The following is a 16,701-nucleotide window of genomic DNA, read 5'->3' as shown; positions in this document are numbered from 1 at the left end:
TTAAATAAACAATTCAACCAAGAGATAGTCCCATAATCTAGTTCACGAGAGCGTATGTTTGGCGGGATTCAGCGTGGTGGGTTTGCAGTCTCTGCTTATCACAGAACCAGGACTGTATGCATCACTGCCACATGCTTCTCTTTCCCCTTCATCCTAGGGAAACTAATCTTGTCAAGAAAAGAAAGTGGGAGGAGGAAATGTATCATTCCAACACAAGCTGGATACAATTCCTTTGCTCAGTGTTAGTGGAGGCTGGGAGATGGCTTATATCTTACAGACAACCTATTGCAGATAGGAACTTCAATGTCTGGTTTTACTTTTAGTGTAGGTTTTTTTTTTTAATACGTATGAATTATAAAGCTATTTTCTTCAACAGACTCAGATACTAAAAAGTTTGGTACTGCAGCATCTCTCCTTTGTGTGGCATATGTAAGTGGCTCATTAACTGTCCAATTGTAATTTCTATTTTATCATAAATAAAGAACAAGAGAGGCATGTTGGCACCAGAATCCTCCTATAAAATGGAAAATTTACTTTAAGATGCCTGAAAGTACCATTAGCTTTGGAAGCACTGTCCTTTTCCCGTAAGTGGAGAAAATCTTTTTATTAAAGTTTCAACCATGATGATAATATGGGGATGTTCATATAAATAGTTTTAGTCAATTATTATACATAGTGTATCCTGTTACCCTCCTTTAACTGAATGTTCAGTCCTTACTACCTGAACTGTAAAAAAACAGGGATTCACACAAAGTGTTACAGTAGCTTTTGATGGAGAAGTCTCTCACAGGATAACCTACAGAGAGTCTGTGTTCTGAGCAACTCTGACACTGGTGAGGTGCTCTAAATACAGAGTGAACAAGCAGAAGAGTTTTCACTTATGAAGGAAACTTAAATGGGCTCATCTGCTGCTGCAGTTAAGGGCTGAGTATCACAGAAATTGTGGGTGTGTAGGGAAATCAGCATAAAAAAATTTAGTGGGAGATCTTACAGAAGGCGAAAGTAGTATCTATTTTAAAAAAATCTTTAAGTAAGTTGATTTTTCCTGCTGATGCTGATTTTGTCATAGATTTCATTAATCTGCATGCTTTAACAGACATGCCCATGTCCACAAGCTCTAGGAGGTGTAAGTCCAGGGTGTCTGGCAAGGATCAGTTGTGTGTGACGTAGAGGCCAAAGGGTGCCAGATATTAAGTTTCTGGCGTTCCTCCTGATGTAATCTGATGTAACATGCATGTTTTTCGACAGATCTTTTGTGCCTTTTAGGATTCAGCAGGTGTTGCAGAGCAGTGCTTTCCTGCAGAGCCTTGCTTACATCATCTTCCGTAAATCTTAGGCCAGGTTATCAGCCATTACCTGTTTTCCTTGTGGGATAAGGAAGATATGAGTGGTTGGTGTGGCACTGCCACAACCTTGGTGTGTGAGTGTGACACTTCTACAACCTTGGTGTGGTCTTCATTAGCAATACAGGTCCTTTTTTTAGCCCTTTGTCCTGTTTCTTCTGGTGCTTGTACCTACATATTTCAGTTCAGACTGCATTCATGCGTCTTCATATTTCTGTAACAAATCTCTCCAAGTGGAATTTTTAAAGGTACATGCTGTTGTTCAAACTCCCTTTGCATTGAGTTTAGCAGTAAAATTTTTGTGGATGTCAAAGAGAGACAGTGATTTATGTCAGTGCTCAGTACTTTGGAAAATTAAGTGCTTAGAAATGCTGTTGTATACCAACTTTCCCAAAGTTGGGAAGTCATCCCCAATGTCAAGGTTGGACTAGATAGACTATTATTAAACCCTACTGTAGTTCTAGGAATGTATGTTGCATGAGCACACAGAAGCAGTCAGGCTTTTGCCTGAAACTGAAAATAAGTTTTTGTGTGACAGTTTCCACGTGGAAGTGCTTTTCAGATTTTTGTCACATGAGAACAACTTTCTTTCTTCATGCTTAGCAGAAAGACTTGGACCTTCAGAAAAATGAATTTTGCTCTGGGATTACTGTGCTGTCAGGGCTCACACCAAGCTGCTTATTCATCCAAGCTGTTGAGCACAGTTGCTGCCTCTTTTTCACCTTTAGCTTTTGTCCCCCTTGGCTAACTACAGGAGGTGACATCACTTGGCTGAAGATCCAGAGAATAACTGAAAGGAGTACTTTGCAGGACAGCTATGCCGAGAAGAGCTACTCCCATAGCTCGAGGAGAGGACTGTGATTCCAGGAATCAGTCCAGTGATTTGCTCATGCATATGGAAAAGAGGCACCAACCTTGGGCTTCTGGGAAATTTTCTGTACCACCCCCCTCTTCTTCCCCGTATTAGTGTCTCTTGTGGTGAATTAGCGTTATGAATACTAAGTTTATCTACACAGTGTAGTTAGTAGTCTTGTGTGGAGAGTCCCTGGTGATATTGTTGCATTAGTACTTCAGCTTTGGCACAGCATATGTGAGTTTCATGCGTCGGTGGCTTTTGTCACAAGAGGGCTTGGTTATGGAAGCTGTCGAATGAGCCCACCAGCAGTGATTTGAATGCTTGATTAAAACTTGATATGACTCCTCTATCTGAGCTATCGGCAAAGAGTCCAAAACACCCCAGTGGACTGAGACAAGTGGAAATGGGAAGGGAGAAATGGGGAATGAAGGTAGGGGCAGAAAGCAGCTGATAAAATGTTCTGCCACTGCTTAAAACTACAATTTAAAATTCAGTATAATTTCCAAGCTAAAAACAATCTTTTGCAAAACTCTCAACTTAGGCTTCTGGGGTAGGCTACTGTGGGTGGCTATAAAAAAATACTGTCTTTAAAGAGTTGGCACTGGGGTATGCCAGAGGAGAGGATATATAAAGCAAGTTGGTTTTGCGTGCAAAACCAGTGTTGAGGAGCTCTCTGTAACACAACTACCATGGAGAGGATTATATATGTATTTGAGGTACCAACTTTGAGCTGGGGGGCTACCCTAGACCACCTGATTGAGGGGAAGATGTGCATGATTCCCTTTTCTCCACAAGCTGAAGCAACAGCCAAAGGCTATGGAAATACAAACAGGAAAGAAACTAAAAATGTTATGTCTGTTAGAAGAAAACTTTCTGCTCTTTGGCACAATATCCTTGAATATATAACCCAGTCTGGAAAGAAATTTATTTGGTAGTAAGGTGTCGACTGTCTGGGAAGCAGCAAGTTTCCTAAGTACTGAGGAACAGTTTGGGCCTTAGCCTGTGGCAGGTTGGGTGTGAGGACTCTGAAAAGCCCACAGAGCAGGTATCAATGAGCTGCTGTGTGAAACTTCACCTGTGGTTTATTATGTGCTTGCAACTCTCTGGCTTTTTACCCTACCACACTCTCTCCAGATGTTTTCCTGGGACTCACAGTGCAGCCCCAAAGGAAAACACCACTAGAAGATAACACAGCAGTATTTGAATAAACCACTTTTGGGAGGTGGTGGACAGCAATGAAATCTTATGACATGATTAGTTGTGAGCCTGGAGCATAATGGCCAAGCCTTTGTGCTGTCAGCTCTTCGGGAGTCCTGGGAGCAATTCTGGTAATTGGTTGTGCGTCATCAGGTCTCTTACAGACTCTGACCTAACTTGGTCTGCTCTCTTTGCATGAACTGGAAAATCACAGTCAGCAGTACCAAGGAACTATGGTTTCCTTGAGAACTTAGTGCTGTCTTATTTACAACATGGGATGGCTGCTTGGAGTAGCAGGGTAGGGAGAGCATGTTATCAGACCACCCGGTGCCTTGTATCTTGAAGATACCAGCACTTGGGAGTGCATCACTGGGTGCTGATGGCAGAGAAAAGCCAAAAGGCTTTTTCCTTAACTCCTGCTGTGCCCCTCCTGCATCCTCCTCCATGTCCATCAAGTGGTGAAATTAGCAGATGGGCTGCCCTGAGGTGACACATGCTTACCTGCAGGGAAGAGAGAGCAGCTCCTGTACCATGTCCCCGGTGTAAGTGCTGCTGCTGGCAGGCAGGCAGGCAGCTCTGTTGCTTGGCAGCAGGTCTCAGAGAGATTACTTTGTCCTTGTTCTCAGTCAAGTTTGCCAGGTTCCCTTCTGATTGCCAGGCTAGTTAATGCATGGGAGAGATAACCCTGGTTCAGTGAGCAGCAGTTCAGTCTGTCATCAAACAGAAAATTCTTGGGCAGAATTAACAGAGCCATGTGCTAAGCTAATTTGGTATCAGCCTTTTGAGTGTGGTTCTTTGGTACAAGTATTTTTGTGTTTGTCTTTCTGCAGAGAGGACTGAAGTCTTCCATCAGAATCTTCCTCTGTCCCTTACAGGCCTGTTCACAACTTGTATGGTCCCCCTCCATGCTCTTTACCTGCAAACTAAGCTGCTGCCTCTCATCTCTCTCCAACAGCAGGATGTTTGTTCCCTTTTCCCCCACACTCTCATCACCAGCTCTGCAGACTAGGAAACTTGTTTGTGCTCTCATTCTCTGTGGTTTACTGAATTTCCTGGACACTTCAGGTAGTCCTGCCAGTCTGGACCCATCCCTCCCAACCCCTGACCTCCCCCAAAAGAAATACATACATCATTGCTTCAGAGTAACATTCATTTGTCAAATTTGCCTGCTTTCTCTATTGAAAAACAGGATATATCTTGCCTGTTTTGATTTTTGCCTTCTCTTTTTTTACCACCTTGTTAGCTATTGCTAATGACTTTTTGTTTGAGTGTGAGTCCTAATCCAGAGGGCATAATTGGTTGTGAACCAAGTCACAAATAAAACTTGTGTTCACAGGATCTTGTCTAATTAACTCTCAGTCCAGATTCCTGCCATATTGTATAATATGCAAGAAAGTGTATTACTGTGCCCTACACAGGTATTAAGACTTCATTGTATCTGGGGACTGAGATGTCTGTGGATTTCACTCAGTAATATAGCTACAGAGATCTCTTCACCCACTTTACAATGTGAGGATTCCTGCACATACTTGCAAGCATTCCATCCACCAAATTCTTTAATTTTCCTGTGACAGATCAGACCTGATGTCTCTGTTACTTCTTGAATTACCTTCTTGTCTATGTTCTGTAGCAAATATAACAGTTGATGCACACACGTGTGGATATATCCACCTAAAGCATTTGTACTCTTTAGCCAAAGTGTCTAGCTGTGAAATCACTGGATTCATCATTTGATGCAAGGCCAATTTACCATAATACTAATGTATTTGGGATTTACTAAGCAATAAGTGCAGAAGAAAACATATTTTTGTTTATTGGTCATCTTAAGAGAGCTTCTGAAAGCCATGTTTTCTGCAATGTTTCCATTTAATATATGAGTTAATTGGTTTGATGCTATGAAGAAGTCACTCCTCCCTCACCCTCTGCTGTAGGTATAAAGCAGCAAATGAAGGGATAAAACTGGATGGGAAGGAATGTCGAGTTGTTATGATGGCTGCATGAGGCATGATCGACAGCAGCAGGGTTCAACAAGGAAAGAGGTTTATAGCACCACAGCTGCTGGCTTCATCTTTCTGACGCTCAAGCCTGGGTGGAAATCTCTCTGTGCACTCCAAAGTCTTCGTGTTGCTGAACTTTGGAAAGGCATCATGTTCATGAACATTTCATTTATGTACAAATACCAGGCTTAAAGAAGGCATGAAATTACTAATTGATCTGTGTCAAAGCAGATCTTGCTTCTGTACTTCTTCATGTTTTGGTAGGCTAATAGTGGGGTTTATTTTGTTGCTGTTGTGTTTTTCTGTACCAGTTTGTGGCTGAGTTGTGATTTCCATGTGTCTGTGACAGAAGAATCCTCAGATGCACAGGGGCCAGGATTTTCACTCAAAAATATCACGTAGGAGACACTAACCCAAGCACAGAACAAGGATCATAAGTAGTTGCAATTCTCCTCGTTATAAACTGCTCTGGCCAATAATTTTCTAATATGGCGCAAAACCAAATGCATAAACCCAGCCAGATTTCTTTTATAAGGCACTGGCTCTATTTGGCATGTTTTAATACAATGGTGACCTCTCAGAGCTGTGCTGGCTGGCCTGTGCAGTGTCCTGTTCTGTTTCACTGCAGCAGACACGAGATAGTTTTAATGCTGGCCATTTGGTTAATGTCTGCCTAAAACATCCCAGACCACAGGGGTTTTTAGCATTGGAAACCCAGGCATTTTCACCCTTGTGAAAGACAGTTTTCTTTCTCCTTTAGTAACTAGCTGCTGTCTGCTCTCCCATGCAGCCGCTGCTTACTTGCTGTCACTGTTCAGCTTGTCCAGAGTGACATTGTCCTGTTGTTTTGACAGTGACCTTAATCTATTTGTGCAGTTCAAAGTAAAGGCTGTGTGGCCAGAGATGGAAATGCATGGGCTTAGGCAGCTTGAATTGAAATATAGTCTTTTACTTCAGCTGCTTTGAAGCCACCGCAGATCAGTTGTTGGATTTGATGTGTCTTCAAGGATGTGAAATTAATTTAGCGGCTTCTAGCTGGTTATAGGAAATCAGGTGTTCACTTCATGAACTGCTCCAATATAAACAAGCTTTGTGTATGGCAGGTTTAGCAGGTATGCCAGTGGCTATATCAAACTGGATGTAGCTTCCTCTACTGACAGGAATTTTGATAAACCAAGTTGTAGGCAAGTTAACAGATGGATTGTTGAGTAGGAGCTTCTTTCCGTGGTTGCCTGTACTTGTATGTGTTTACACATAGAGGGATAGCAGGACTTTGTGCAAGTGGCACTGCAGTACCGAGTTAGGTGGTAGGATCAATAATTTCTTGTTAGCTGGTGTCTCTTAGTGCTGCTGGTCTGGGGCAACTGCCTCAGGACATTGTTAAATCAAAGTCTGGACTATCAATGTTGTGCCTTTCAATAGCAATAGTGCAGACAGGACCAGATAGCAAATTACTTAAGAGAAAGCAAACTGTTTCTGATGAGTTTGAAAACATCTAATTTGTCCTTACCAAGTAAATGGGAGCATGTTGTCTGGCTGCAGCACCTTCCAAGTATGATCTGTCCCCTGTGGGAGCACTGGCTGGGGGTGAATGGCTGCAAACCCTCTCTTCATGCCACACAGAGAAATGTCTGTTGTGAGGGTAACACTGGAGCAAAGCACACTGCGAGTTACATGGATTTTTAGATCAATAGTGGCTCTAAAATGTAGCCAGATGCATTATACTTTGGAACATACATTTGTGCAGATCCTAGGACTCTGCTTGGCTTTTTAAATGGAATTAGCTGTGTACCAAGTATTAACACCAGCAAACTATTATCATAAGCAGGAGATGCACAGTATTTTGCCCTTTCCTGGAAAATTTGCTTCCTTACTTAAAGACAGAAGTCAGAAATAGCACCATATTAATTTGCTTTTTTGGGCTTGAATTCTATGTGACTCTTTAAACCAATATGTAGCTCAGCATCTATTTCCAGAAGTCATACATTTCCCTTGATTTACATTGTTTAATCAGGGAGGATGCAGTGGGTACGTGAACTGTTAACGAGACGATCTTTATTGCAATCACTGCAACCCTCAGCTTTCGATGCAATTAAAAGATAAGATTACAGGTATGTAAAAATGCCTCCTGCTTGTTGCAGTGGTAGTGTTTACTTAGGCTATTTTCTGTTATTCTCTACACATGAAAGCATTTCCTGCTAGTAATTCTGGCTAGTCACCAGAAACGTAGCTTTGTGAATTCCCCTCCTTCTCCTTCCATTTCTGGGAGTCTAAGCCAAATCGAGAGGGATATTCAAGTTCTGTGTATGGATTAATGTGAATTGAGCATCCTGTGGTGGAAGCGGTTCCTGTGTTACATTAAAACCACTAAAAATTAGGAATTGTTTATCTACTGTGGAGCTTTTCAGTATCAGTGTAGAGGACAGAGCCTAGTCACATGGGAGATATTATCAGTACACATTGGGTGAAATATGAAATACAAATGCAACTTTAGCAAGCCAGAAAGGTAAAGGTGTTGTTGAACTCTCCTCAGTCCGTGTCCTTCTTGGATCCAGGCTAATGACAAAGTGACGAACAACAAAGTATGTGTTGACCTAATGAATAAGAAATGCTTCTGGGATACAGGGACTGACTCCTTTTCTATTTTCCTCACTGCTCTGCTGAGTAATCTTTCCTTATTTGTGCTTCGCTGCCTTTATCTGTCAGATGGCAATAACGATAATAAAATCTGTTTTGAAGCTTGTTGGGCTATACCAGTGAAGGGCATACAGAGGATCTGGACACAAACATTTTTTGTTTTCTTTACCACAGGCCAGGAGTGAGGGAATGGAAGCCTTAGTTTCTACCTGAAAGATGAGCATCAGGGACTTTAAATGCCTTCTGAAGTATTTTAGAGCTGCCCTGTCTGTGGCGCTTTTTCAAGGACTTGAGGTCAAAAAAAATACCGCTTTGTATTGTGCTACTGTGATACTACTCCAGAAGATTTCAGTGCTTTGTAAGCAACTGTCATTGTGATTTTGTGCCTGGTCAGTCACATCTTGATGGCCTTTCTTGTGTTTTGTATCACTTTATTCTCATCAGGTGGAAGAGGCAAATTTGTGATGAAATCTTCCCTTTCTTCCATTTCTTGTGGTCACTGTGTCTGGTCTTTTGCAGATGCTTTGGGAATGAAAATGACTGAAAAATCCTGTGATATTTGTATGTTCTTCTCCCTTATGACTCTCTCTGATATATAGTAGTATTACTTCTCTGCTATTTATAGGTCATACTTTTGCAGAGCTATCAGTGCACAATACTTCTAACTTTGTCAGTTTTGTATTTTATATACATCTCAGGTCAACTAAAGTACATCCATTTATAATCTGGTCAATAGTCCTTAGGGCCAGGCCCCTCATCCTGCATTCTGTGTGTTCGGCTTTTTTAACATGTGTCTAATTTTTTTAACATAACCGTGTAAATGGCCTGTGCCTGTGTGGCCGTACTTAAACTCCATATGTGCCTTCTGTGACGAGCTACTTATAATTTGTAACCATGTTTCCAAGAATTTTTGTAAAGTGTCTCCATATACTTTGCCCCTACTGCTTAAGTCTGCCAAAGTATCCCTTGTTATCTGCCAGGTGACTTACTCTCAGTAAAAATATACTCCTCATTTAATGTTTGGAATGCAATCTGAGACACAATAGGCCCATCTTCCTTATTTCAGGAAGCCTGTTGTCATTTTACACTCTTCTTCCAAAGCACTGTGATTCTTGTGGTGTTTCAACTCCTGCCTTGCTCTCAATATGCAGCTTGTTTGAGTTCTGTCAACACAGCCCTAACTTTCCTGCAGATCATGGAATTGGAGAAAAATTCATGTTGGAAGAGACATCTAGAAGTCATCTGGTCTGATCCCTTGTGCCAAGAAGGGCCAGCTTTGAAGTTATATTGGGTTGGCCACTCAGGACCTTCCTTAACTTAAATTTTATCTTCATCTCCAAAGATGGAGATTCCCCATATCTCAGAGACCCTTTTCCAATGTTGAACAACCTCACAGTGATTGCTCCTTTTCCCCCTCCCTGATACCTAGTGGGAATTTCCGTTATTACAAATTGTGGCCATTGCCTCCCCTCCCGTGGAGCTCTGTGCAGCTCGGAAGAGACTCTGGCTCCATCTTCTGTATAGCTGCCCTTTTAACCCAAGGCTTAGTAAATACTTGTAGTATCCAGAACAGTTGTTATTTTCTTATGAATTATTTTAGAGTTTTTATTTTCCAGGCACTAGTAATCATTCTGCAAAGCACAGTATCAGGACATATCTAACTAATGCTTTCCAGTATTTGGAGTCCAGTGTGAAATAACTTACCATGGCCTGTTTTTCAGAATATGTGAAAATATCGTGGAGACACAGCATTAAATCTTAGTGTCAGGTTTTATCGGAGTGTTTTTCTCCTTGTTTTGTTACCACTGCAGAAAAAATGGAACTAGAGGAGTCAGCTGCGTTTTGATATAATGTGGGGTTCATTTCTGTGTTTATTTCCTAAATTCTAATCTGCTATTTCTGTGCAAGTCCCTTGAAATCTGTCAGCTACAAAGAAAGAACCCAGCTGGAGTTTTGGGACTTCCACAGTAAATTTACTGGCTTCGGGGAGCAAGATATTCTTTCTAGCAAATTGAGTCTGTTTGATTTGAAATTCCACGAAGACCATCAGCAAGAGAATACCATGGTACTGCTTTAGAAGCCACTCCCTGTGTTGCTTGTAGAGATGTAAAGCTTGGAAAGCCCCAGGTATCACCATGCTGTGAGGAAGATGGCAATGCATCTTTGTCTCTGAGTAGAAAATGCTATTTTGTGGGCTTTCTTAGAGGATGCTATTATTCTGCTTTAACCACTGGTGTATTTCCTTGAATGTACTTTGTAAGTGTCAAAACGAAGGTATGCTGCTGTTCTTGTGTTGGAGTGACAGCTCTTCCTCTCATACCATCCCTTGCATCCTGACATTTTCCTTGTCAAAACCCAAATGTCTTTCTAGTGTCGTGCTAATGATTGTGGGTTCTGCTTGGCCGGCATGTGAAGATCAAGTTGATTTTCCTGCTGGAAGCAGGGCACCCTGCAGGTTTCTACATCGAACAGATTTCCCTATCCCATCCAAAAAGCACTCAAATGCAAATATGGCAAAAGAGGACAAAATTTGATTCTGTCATATATACAGGCTAAACTAGCACAAAATCAAAAAGGTAACTCAGTAGTCACTGTATCTATTCCATACAAGTAACAGTAAACACTAGGCTGAATTTCCCTACCTTACGAATCAACTGCAAGATCTAAACCAGACTGGTCCATCATCTTCAGTTCATTAGTACAATAACTATTTCTTCATGGGGTGAGGTTAGACATTTTTAGTTAGTGTTTTATTGCATGGTCCCTTTCTTTGCACACCATGAGAGGCAGGAATGTTCCTTTCCTTTTCCCAGCAGCACTTCTTAACAAACATGCTTGAAGTGCTTTCATCCCTTAGAGTGCTTCATGGAAAATAGGTTGCTTTGTCAGGCCTATGTCTTCAACAGCTATTTCTGTGAGTTCTACCATGCAAACACATAATCATCTCTTTCACGAAGTTGGTGGTTCCTACATGATATGTATTTCCAATCTGTATTATTAATTGTTGGTCTATTCTGATTCAATGGCTTTGTTGTTAACACAGTATTGAAACATAACTTTAAATATCATCCGACAAAATGTCCTCAATTAACTCAAAGTTAATAGTAAAGGAATAGTAATTCAAAGCCAGAATATTAAGGAACTGTAACCTGGCTTTCTTCTCTACCAGTTCCTAATGACTTTTTCAAATTCCTAGCGGATGGTTAAGGGGGATATTGGAAAATAAGGTGGTCATGCCATCATGCTTGGAAATCCACTTATTTGGGGGAAAATAACTCAAAAAATGCCTATCACTTTGTTAATGCTGTTACAGCTGTAAGCCTGTAGTGCACCCAGAGCTGGGGTACCCGTGGGAAGGGGTGGCCTTGGTTGCTGTGGCTGGTGGTGGGCGTGATGCTGTGACAGCTGTGCTGCGCATTGTGAGCCACCACATCATGGGGGTAAGAACTTGGCCAAGCCACTCTACTCCTGGAGCCTGCAGCAGGAGGATGGCTGAGCTCCTGCAGCCTGTTAATGATATCTTTAGATGATAAACCTTCAGAATTAGTTTTCTAGTTTAGGAACAGGGTTGAATTGTTAGTCATACTGACAGGTGCCAGCAGAGGGCATTTGGAAACTTGGCTTTCCTGCTCATTTATCTTCTGACAGATTAGGGCCCCTGTGCAATTTCTGTGTGAGACTGATGTCCCGCAGTGCTGGTGCCTTCTGTGTTGGTACAGGCCTATGGTGAAGGCAAAATTTCGGGGGTTATTGTTTGTTCTGGTTTGGTTATAATTAACATACAGAATGTCATTAATAAAATATGTATTTCAGAGTAATTTCCAAGTTAGAAGAAGTATTGAGACAGAAAGCCGGAAAGCTCTTGCTTCTATCAGAAAGGAGTATTTGGGTGTGAGGTGGATAAAAGGCCAGGAGAAAGGAAGCAAAGAAACAGCATTTTCTCTGCGTTTTTTTTCCACCAGTGTTTTTTATTTGTAAATTAGCAATCTAAAGTGGAACCCCATTGCTTGATATGAATTGCCATATTTAGATATTAATTACACCTCCTCTAATATCATCAGCATAAGGCTCTCAGCAGTGACCATTTTAGCCCAATACTCTTATCTTTGGTACCAAGAAAATTGCACGTGCAGGCATAATAAAAAAAGACCAAATAGTGACTCTTCATATTCATGACCAAAAATCCAGTTGCATTTTTGTTGATGAGGGCTTTTGTTATTTGCACTGAGTATGTGACATGGTGCAGTACACAAAGTGAGCTGTTGTTAAAGCCCATGTCCTTGAGTAAATGTGCAAAAGCATTAAAGCATAAGAGCATTTAATAAAAAATACTTTTCTGTTCTCGGGCTTTGATCAAGTGATTCCTATCCATCAGCCTTTGATTCAGGCTCTGGCAGCATCTTTCTAGTAGAGACTTTTACTGGTCTTTTTAAAAAGACAAGTTTTATGGGGGGGGTGCTGGTAAAACCAACTGAAGTGTATTTTTTAGCTTTGCAATATGATAAATGGCTCCAGCACTGTGAGGCTACTAAGGTTTTCAGGTTTTTTATCTCTTTGGAAAAATGTTAATAAAAATAGGGGAAAGGTATTTTTTAAGCTTTGTAAAAATACATTAAGTGGACCTGTTTGTGGGTCTTTTGTTGGTTAACATGCATGTTAAAATATTACAGATGTGAATTTTAATGTAAGGGGTGGCCTTATTGCATATAGAACATTTGGAGATTACTACATTTGGAGATTATTTCCTTTAAATATAATCTGTCGTAAGGTATGATTTATGCTGCAGATATGATTTAGTATGTATGTCTTGAAAAAGTGGATGGCACAGAATCTTTCTGTGAGCCAAAAAGATGCTGTTTTATCCTGTGTCAGTAGCAAAGACAGTAAAAAAGGAGAGCTGAACGGTGCATTTATTGATATATATTTCATATATACTTTATTTGCTATAACATCTGCCAAAATCCACCTGACACATCTTTATATTTTGTTGTATCCCCGTGGCAGAGCTTTTCTTTGGCCTTTTGAAATTTAGTGAATGTTAGCATGAACTACCTACACTGAATTGTGCTTCCACATGCACACATTATAGAGGAATTCTTTGACTTAATGTCAAATAACGTGCCGAGCCCCTAAACTTGATTATTAGCATTTGGGTGGTAGGTTTCAAAGGTGTTTGCTTGCACCTTTTCAACATACATATCTATCAGCAATAAAAAGTGAACTCTTTGTGGAGACTTGTCATTGTGGCTGAACAACAACTTGTTCCCTTCTTGCAAACATGCTTGAATATGTTGAGAGAGAGAGACTGTAGAGAGAGGAAAGGGAAAGCAGGGCTTGGGGTAGACTCTGCAATTTACTCAGACCTTGGACAGGTGGGTCCAGTGCTGTGCTTTTGCGTCAGCTTGATGGGAATGCAGTAGTTACCACTCTGGAAAAGCTGTATGTTTTGGAAATCCGAAGCTGTTCTATACTGCTTGCCCAAATCCAATGAAATTCTTGTCTCCAGCTGTGTGGCTAGCAGCTCCTTTTGGTGTGTAAGATGTGATGTTTTTTTAAGCAAAGCTAAAATATCCCTGTGTGATGACAGGATGTCTCACTCGTTTTCACTATCACCACCTGTCCATTCTGTATTTCCCCATTTCTGTATTGTTTTCTCTCACTTATACTGAGTGCTATCTGTTAGTGAACTACTTCAGGACACTGCAAAGATTAATAGAAATGTGGGAGACCTCCACTTCTATTTTCAGACCTGTCTCAGAGGTTGTAATACTTGTTCTGGTTGAAGTGAGTTTTCACCCAGACAGTGTAATGATTGAGAATAAAGTAACACTGGAATAACTAACTCTATGTAATTGCTCTGCAAGTAAAAGCAAAAAACACTTTAGTGGAGATTAGTAGTTGTTATAATGGTAATTAACACTAAAGTTAGAAAAGCTTTTTCTTCGTACCCACTAACACAATTTAAAGAGCATCTTAGCATACATTATGTGTTAATGAGTTCCTGCTTGTGTTTCTGTGCTCATAATCATATTTCAGGTTTGTGCTGGGTACCTCCTCCTTGTCATTATCATCATTATGCTGTTCTTGATACTATCATAGAGCACATCCATCGCTATTGTATTGAACTGATATCTAGAAACCTCAACAACTTGGTAAGAGATAGTATGAAAAAAAAGGACTGGAGGGCAAAACTGAAGCACAAGGACTGAATCATGTACCCAGCGCTGGATTGTCTAAGAGGTGGCATGGAAACTTTGTTTCTGGCTTCAGTCTGAAAGCTTACTTAATTTTTGAGGACAAAGTCTTAGTCTTTTTTGTTGTTTCATCTGCAAAGTAGACTGACCCCCATTTTTCCCTTGCTTCTTCTAGCAAAAGGTCAGATCTAATCCTCTTGTTCAGCACATTGGGAGGCACATCAAATTTTTTGAATTCTACAGGCTCAATATAGAAGGGCAGCTGTCAGTAAAGTAGTTGCAGGTGTCTGATATTTAGCTCTTTCACATCTCCAGAGAGATGACTTTAAGTTATTCTCTAAATGAAAAAGTTTCTCAAAAGTTTGCCTCTGTGTTCTTCAGACTCATAGGTAGACCTCCCACTGACTTCAGTGTGCTTTGGATTAGCCCACACAGGGAGAAGGAAAAGAACATTTGAATTTTGGAATAAAGACTAGCTGAGCTGATAAATCCCAATAGCTTTCTCACTGCCATGCCTGCATTGGTCCCTACCCCAGGGAGCCATTCTGCCTCCTCGTCTTCTCTCATCTGCCTTAGGGAAATTTCCATGCAGTATTGCCCTGCGCCACTGTCCTGGGCAGTCTTCATTCTGACCATGCATCTTCCAAAAACACTTTGAAAAACATAAAATGGAGCTATGATGAACAACCTGATACAGAATAAATTATGGCATTCGACAGCAATGGGAGGCTACAACAAAACATGTATTTGGCAGCAGTGTCCTGCTACGCCTTTGCCTGGAAAGAAAATTAAATCTAAAAGACAGATTCTCAAACAAAGCTGGCTTGGGTACATGGATTGGCAGGTAGCAAATAACAGTGTGAAGTGACTTCTGGCCCTTACTGGCTGCTTTCCTTGAGAGAGGAAGGAGACGGCTGTGCTCCCAGATGGAGGAGCAAGAGGGAGTCTAACACTGTGACACGTGAGGGTCCTCCATAGATGCTGAGGCCGGGCTGGCAGCTGATTCTCCACTGAGGTTGGTGACAGCTTGAGGGAAGGGCATCTCACCTGTGCCCCAGCAGTATAAACTACGTGAGTCAAGTATTGGCACGCACAGCTCAACCGAATCAGGAAAACAGAGCCCCTATTCAAAGAAAGGGAGAATTCTAAGCAAATCCTAGGGTGCAGTTCAGAAATGCTGCTGCAGATATTTTCACTGCATCAACAGGAACGAAAAAGGCAGCATGTACATGGGGGAGAAATACTTCAGCGGTGGTGCTTACCTGAGTGGAAGCCTCTGCAATTTTAAGATGGTTGGCTGGGTTCTCAATTGGTGTAAACACTCAGTGCTTTTGATTTACTTGTAGTTAACTTGTTTTGCAGTGGCTGAGAATCTTGCTTACACATCTGAATCATGACTGAGGAGCGTGAGCTGCTGAGGGATTCGTATCAAAACCCAAAGGTTAATTAGCATATGGTGTTAAAAGCAGATTTAGTTTAAGTGAGCGGTGCTTCAATGCACATATCTAGATATTGATTCTAAAGAAAAAAAGATGAGCTGGCAAGTTGTAGCTCAACTGTGACAAAGTCCAACCCAAAAATAAAAAAAATTTAAATAAACATAAAAAACCTTAAATTATCCACTTTCCAGGGGTATCAGTAAAGTTCTTAAGATTCTAATTTTCTGTGGAAGTGTATACACTGATGCATGCTTATTAATATATATTCATTATAAGTATACATACAGAACCAACCTGAAACCTTCTAAAGGCCCAGGGAGTAATTCATTCAGGGAAAAGAAACTGCCAATTAATGTATCACTGAAGAATAGGAAATTGTGAAGAATGCACTATTGAAGCAATATTTTTTGTGACTAAAATATGTTTGGAACAGACTTGTGAGAGACAGATTTTCACATCTATAGAAGGGAAACAGGCACCTAGCTTCCAGTGAAACTCATCTTCCCTATTTATTTAATACATTCCCTGATTATTTTTTTCATAAAGAAGATATACTGATAAAACCGAGTCATCTCATAGATAATCTGTAAATGGTAACGTAAGACTTTTAGTCACCACATGTACAGTAATTGGCTGCACAGAAAATCTGCCTTGTAAATACAAAATTGTAGTTTATTTGTTGTGTAATGAATTGTTTCTTCTCCTGCAATGCCAAAAGCTGTTGCCATGAACGCTCCAGAATGCTGATTTGCTTGCTGTTAGGTCACTCTGGGTATTTACTGTCCTGAAATCCTTACCTCTCTGCCCCTCCCCTTTGTACACAAAGGGAGAAAATTGAGCAGTGGGAGCATTGTTTCCTTACCCAAAGGGAGGTGAGAGCTATGCGATTTCCACAAGCAGCCATTAGAGGAATCTGCACAAATGGTGTGCGGCAGCAAAAGCCTTTTGCCAAAACTCCTCTTCAGTGACGAGGTGGAGGAGCAGGAGCCTTTAGGGTTGCTTGGAGTGGTCATGTGAGGGATTTTGGAGGCAGTGCGC

At 41.0% G+C, this 16,701-nt stretch overlaps 1 protein-coding gene across 5 annotated transcripts in view; it reads left to right on the top strand.

Annotated features, from left to right (window-relative positions):
* Positions 1-16,701, top strand: part of TSPAN4 (tetraspanin 4) — a 430,627-nt gene that overhangs the window by 200,096 nt on the left and 213,830 nt on the right. The gene's annotated exons all lie outside the window — the stretch shown is intronic.

This window comes from Neopelma chrysocephalum, unplaced genomic scaffold, assembly GCF_003984885.1.
Source record: "Neopelma chrysocephalum unplaced genomic scaffold, ASM398488v2 Primary Assembly neopelma1_24, whole genome shotgun sequence".
Taxonomy (NCBI): Eukaryota; Metazoa; Chordata; class Aves; order Passeriformes; family Pipridae; genus Neopelma; species Neopelma chrysocephalum.
The sequence above is the reverse complement of the archived record's forward strand: the minus strand, read 5'-3'. Positions and strand labels throughout refer to the sequence as shown.